At 45.6% G+C, this 6,181-nt stretch overlaps 1 non-coding gene across 1 annotated transcript; it reads left to right on the forward strand.

Annotated features, from left to right (window-relative positions):
* The first annotated feature begins 1,949 nt into the window (after positions 1-1,949).
* LOC136574176 (U2 spliceosomal RNA) lies at positions 1,950-2,132 on the forward strand. Its single transcript, XR_010786278.1, has one exon. It is a non-coding gene; the product is annotated as a U2 spliceosomal RNA (small nuclear RNA).
* The last annotated feature ends 4,049 nt before the right edge of the window (positions 2,133-6,181 follow it).

A 6,181-nucleotide genomic window follows, 5' to 3' on the forward strand; every position in this document is an offset into this window, starting at 1 on the left:
ATGAAACAGAATAATAGCTAAGATATTAGAAAGCAGCCAGAATATTCAGACTTTATACAACATTAATCATTAGTAATTACAAGAGGTATATTTCTCTGAGGATATGAAACACAGACGGCAGGGAATAGTTAAACACAGAAAAGAAAACATGCTAAGAGCTTCTAACAGCGCAACATTTTCCGCATTTTTAACCCTTGTGTTCTTAAAAGCCCCCACTGTTCCAGACTTCGTACTTCAAATTACACCTCCGGATCAGGATAATGCCAGGCCATTCCAACCAGCCTGTGTGAGTGACCTACAGTCGCTGCTAGTTCAAAAGAAGCAAGCAAGCAGGCTGGCCCCTGATGCGTGCTTCAGAGCCAACGCTTATAGATGGAGCGACATTCGGAGAGCAAAGAACTCCAATGGACGGACGTCTACTTTAAAAGGATGTATTGCTTTATTCAATGCCTAGACACAGCAACAGTTCAACTGCTCGATAAAGACCACAGTCAATAAAGGAAATAAAGAAATGTGTCTGTTTAATGTAAACTTGCATGGAGCTCGTTTGTCAGCCACTGACTGACTGAATGCTGCTGCTGCCACCGCCGCTGCTGCATGTCTGAAACGTGGTCTGACGTTACATGCACCAGCAGGGATAAGGCCTTGCCTATAAGCATTCCCCAGCTGGCTAAAACGGAACCTCCCTGCCTATTCCTCACCGTGGAATGACAGAACCTACCTTTAAAAAAGAAAAAATAGGCCACAGCAGCAGCCAACTGGATTTTGGTAGACCGCTGTCTCCCCCTTGTGTGCTGCATGAAAAATGCACTCTGCTAAAAATAGAAAGGATCCAGTTCTGCGGCTTCTCGGAGGAGATAGGGGTTTCCCCACCTCCCGTCTCCGAGCTGCAGCGGAGACTGACTAACATGGCTGCCAAGTCCGGTATTTATACTTCTAAATTGATGACACCACAATGCAGTGACATCAGCCTGCCAGACACCTGGCTCATTTGCATACAGTATGTATGTATGTATGTATGTATGTATGAATGAATGAGTATGAATGAATGAATGAATCTATTTATTTATTAATTATGTAGATTATAGTAATAGATTATATCTGAATTATAGATTTTGTGCATATAGATTAAAGATAGATTTTAGATGATATATATATATATATATATATTTATATATCTACATACATACACAAACACATATAGCTGTATTATGTATATATGTAGATTCTATAATGTATGTTGATTATATAATAGATCTATTGATTGATAGATAATCCATAGATCTATTATATAATTAATGTAGATGATAGAATCTACAGAGCTATAAATAATCTAAAATCCATCATCTGGATATAATGTATGTCTATAATCTACACTATCTATCTATCTATCTATCTATCTATCTATCTATCTATCTATCTATCTATCTATCTATCTATCTATCTATCTATCGCTATACAAATAGCAAGATTTATTTCTCTATCTAATCTATAGTTGGATGGATGGATGGATGTATTTATGTATGGCGGGGAAAAAAAAAGGCCTGCTGTACATTTTAACTTCTTCAGATGACCATGCTGATCTATTCTTATTCTTACTAGGGTCTACTAATGCCAGCACAGGGAAAGCCAATAAAGCCCTCTAGGGTCGAAGCCAATTTTCCTCATTTTTGGGAAAAAGTTTCCGTCTGTCCCCACTCGAAATGCGTCCAGCAAAAAGAGATCTCTCAAAGCAACCGACGGACGCACCTTCAGAGGCAAACTAGTGCTTGCTTCTAGTGTCATCGCCGGCTTAACCATCCTGCGTAGGGAGGTGACGAGTCCTGCAGGCTCTGCAAGCCTAGGATGCGTGAGCATGGTGCAAGAGGAAGGACTGAGGAGGATGTGAGGGGAAGGGGGGAGGGCGCGGTTGAGAAGGCGTTGGGCGGGGCTACGCAAAGGTCTTCCGGCTACCTTGGTGCATTGTGGGTGCGCCCTGAGTGCTGCCTGAGCGTGTTGCATCTGATACGTCCCCTAACTGGGGACCATATATTAAATGGATTTTTAGAACAGGGAGCTGGAAAAAGAGCTTGCTCTGTCCACTCCGCGCATTGACCTGGTATTGCAGTACCTCCAGGACCGGTGCACCCCCTTTCCTACAGCAGTTTCCAAAAGCAGAAAAAAAAAGTGACGAGCAAGAGGTGCAGCGCAGCTGTGGCTGCTAACAACCAAGCACTTAGATTTACACTCAGCTTGTCTGATGTGCCGTGGAGCTCACAACATTGTATCCACTGAGCAGCTGCGTCTGCCAGAGTGTGCACAGCACAGGTACAACTGAAAGCAAAACAACAACACACACACACCTTACGTCTGTATGCTCCACGTATTCGGGTCATCAGCGTATGTACAGGGGGTGCGGTCGAACCTGGGGCCCGGAGCCCTAGGGGGCCCATAAAGTCTCTCTTTCCCACATTGTAAACCAATGCTATCAATGAAGCCAAAGGCTGATGTGAGACGGCGCCCCAACCTCTATGATGCAACAACTATAGGGTTAATGCAAAAAATGGGACTTACCCGGTGTGGGTGGGTGGGCCTCGCCAGAGACCCCCCACCTAACACCTCCACATCCTGGTAGGCGTTGTATATATATTTTTGTTGGAAAACTTGGGCCAAGTTTCCTCAGGCTCCTATCTCCAGTCAGGAAAAAAAGGAAGAAACAGAGGGAGCAGGCAGGGATCTGTCACATCCCTGGGTGGGGATGCGACTATGTATTAATAAATAAAGGAAAAAATAAAAAAGTGAGGTCGCAAGTGAAGGAGCTCTCTGTTAGCCAGCACAATCCAGTGCGATAAAGGCCGACAGAAACATTTCAAAAAGCTCACCAGTCATCCAGAGTGTCCCCCGCAGCTGAGGGAGAAGACCAGTGCTCCCGCGCAGCTCCAGCTGAGTAACCCGGTGAGACTCCGCAGTCTGAGGCCTGGTAGGTCGCTGAGCCGGAGGCGCCATCTTGGACTCCATCTGCCGCGGCTGAGCGCGGTGAGTAGAGAGACATCAGCGCAGCAGTGACCAAGCGCTTACATCTCCCCCGGACATCTCGCCTTCGGGAAACTTGTAACAGCTGACTCTCCCACATCAAAGAGCCAAGCAAAAAGAAGACCTGTCGGCCATACAGCGGTAAGCTGATAACAGAGACAATAGCGCTGCAGCGCTTGAGCACCAGCAGCGGAACACTCAGGGCCTGATACTCTCCTACACCAGAGCTTGCAGCCCTCACCAGGGATACAAAGATCTAGCTCCGGTGAACAGTGGTCTGAGCTCAGACACATGATAGTGCCTATAACATCCTGTCTGCACTACCACTGAACCTAACAAAAAGCTATAAGAGAACTGGTAGCTGCCCACTGAGCACACTAGAGAAGCTTCTCTCCCTGAAAGTGACTGCCCACAACCCCCCCCCCCTTTCCCCCCAGCTTACTCACTAGGTAACTAAGATCTAGTCCTCGAACAGGAGAAGCGAAGAGAGGATAAAAGAAACAAAGGAGGGAGAAGGAGAGTTGATTGGGAGGGAGAGAGGAAACAGAAGGAAAAGAGAAGAAGAGAGGAAGAAAAAATAAAAAAAAATAAAAAATTAAAAAATTTTAAAAAAAAGAAGAAAAAATAATAAATAAATAAAGAAATAAATTTAAAGAAGGGAAAAAGGAGGACACCAGAATACCCCAAGTACATCCTTCCTTTCTATAGTAACTGGGATCCGGGTCCAGACATGCCCTAATCCCTAACCACACCTGTGCCCTACGCAGTTAGCGACTGTACAACTAAAACGACAAAATGGTTAAAACCGGCAAAGAAAAAATCGGTCAAACCTCCGGTCAACACTCCACCTCAAAAAGCCAGGCGGACTTACAGCGATACTTAAAAAAGAAAAGCGCTCAATCTCCTGCAGGGATCTCCAAAAAGACTTTAACTTACTCAAACGAAGGTGACAACCCTACAGAATCTGAATATGAGAGTGACAACGAAGAGGAACAGAGCACCTCACTGAAAACTAATATATCTAAAGTATTCTTGAAGAGTGTCCTTGCACAAGCCATTCAACCAGTCCTCTCAGAACTTAGCGTTATCAAAACCGAAATCCTACATATTGGTGTAAGGGGTTAATCTTGTTTCTAAGCTACCAAAATAGTAAGAAAAATAAATGTATGCTTTAAATAGTGAAAGCGGGAACTAGGTGGTCAGGAAATAGTTTGTCTCAGACATCCAAGGTCTGCTTATCTGTCCTTCTCCCCGGACTTAGTGTACCAAGGACATTTGTGGTAAAGTAACAAGATGCTCTGTTTCAAGTTTTTCTCTTTACAATAACTCATTAAGAAGGAATGTGTTCTTGCAATTATATGTGCTGACTAAAAGATAAGCTCATCCTGCCTAGAAGGTGGTATATGGTCTATATAATCTAATGTTTTTGTATGAATAAACCAGAACTCATTCTGAACCCACACGCTGCTGGTGGTGGTGTCATTTAATGTCTTCTCCGAGTATACTCGCATGATTCAAACTAATTTGGAAGCAGACAGCATCCGCGGAACGGTCCGTTTGGACCCTCCTAACATTGGCAACAGAGTGGAGGAACTTGAAAACTCGTACTCAGAAGTCATCACCAAAACAAACGACCTTACAGACCATATCGCCAAACAGAGAGACCAGATTGACAGAGCTCTGGTGCTGATAGAAGATCAGGAAAATAGGAGTCGGAGACGAAATATCAGAATAAAAGGCCTCCCTGAATCTCATGTACCAGACGAACTCAGAAATATTGCTTCCACCATCTTCGCGGAACTACTGGGGAAAGAGAGAGCGAGCGCAATCACAATTGAAAGAATCCACAGAGCAGTGCGCCCAAAGCCAAAACCAGGCGAACCACCACACGATATAATTTGCGGCCTCCTTTCCTTTAACGACACTCATGCAATATTAGCTGCCTCGAGAGAAAAAGGACAGTCAATTTACCAAGACTCTCCAATCCAGCTTTATCAGGACTTAGCCCATTCTACACTAGCAAAAAGAAGGCAGATGAGACCCTTGCTGGAAGCTCTCAGAGCTAAAAATCTACAATATACTTGGCTATTTCCCTTTGGCCTCTTGATCCACAAAGACGGTAAACGCATCACCATCAACACTCCTGCTGACTTGGAAAGAGCATGGACTGTCCTAAACATAACACCAATCCAGATTCCATCCTGGATGCCTCTAGGGGAAAAAGTGGAATTGCCTAAAGCAGCAGCTCTAACCCCATGGAATAAAGTCACCCGCTCTAAGTCCCCAAAAAACAAAAGAACACGCACGAGATTAGACTTTCCTCAGAACACTCCGGAGACACTAGCGACGCCACATGAAGCCAAGTGAGCCCCTTACCTGCTACAGCACTAAGTCCATGATCCCTGCACACGCTTCGTTGGGGCGGACCGTCTTTAGGAGGGAGCCGCCAACACTAGGACAGATAAGAGACTAACTTTGCACCCTCTCTAAGTGCACCAGCTCCTGTTGTTCTCTCACTCCCCCTGTTAAGCTCTTTATTACAGACTCTAAACTTCTGGAGCGGAACGGATCCGTAGGAGTTTGTGGCTCAGAGGCGTACTTCATGAATCCCCACCATCAGCCAGAAATAACTAGAAGGCTCCACAACAGACACCGATCACCAGGACAGCTCACATCCATCCCATAAGTACTGAAACACTTATACTTGAGAACTGTTTTATTTATCTTGTTTACTTGTTTTACTCAAGATCCCATTGCATTTGCTTTGGTGAGCCCGGCTCTAGGGCGCGCCTGTCCCTCGCCTCCCCCCCCCTTGCGCTGGCTCACCCTCGGGACCCGTATCATCCCACCGACCCCCATAGGGACTGCTGGTGGGGGCTGGGCCTCGGGCGTGGGGCGTGGGTGGGTGGATAGGATCCCCATTTAGAGACTGTTGTACCTGTGCTGAAGTCCCTGTACTTGATTGCTAAATAAACCTCAAACTAACACGAAACTGCATAGCGGAGAGGCCCCTATCGGTAGGGATAGCCCGCATATCTCCTGGTAGTGGAGATGCTTGACCCGTGTGGCCTGCCCCCCCCCTCCACCTAGGGTCTTGTCCGGTGAACCAGGTAACTGTGTAATTTTCTACTGGGAACCTCCCCTCTCAAGGTCTAAATACAGGTTCTAA

The sequence above is a fragment of the Eleutherodactylus coqui genome, chromosome 7 (assembly GCF_035609145.1).
Source record: "Eleutherodactylus coqui strain aEleCoq1 chromosome 7, aEleCoq1.hap1, whole genome shotgun sequence".
Taxonomy (NCBI): domain Eukaryota; kingdom Metazoa; phylum Chordata; class Amphibia; order Anura; family Eleutherodactylidae; genus Eleutherodactylus; species Eleutherodactylus coqui.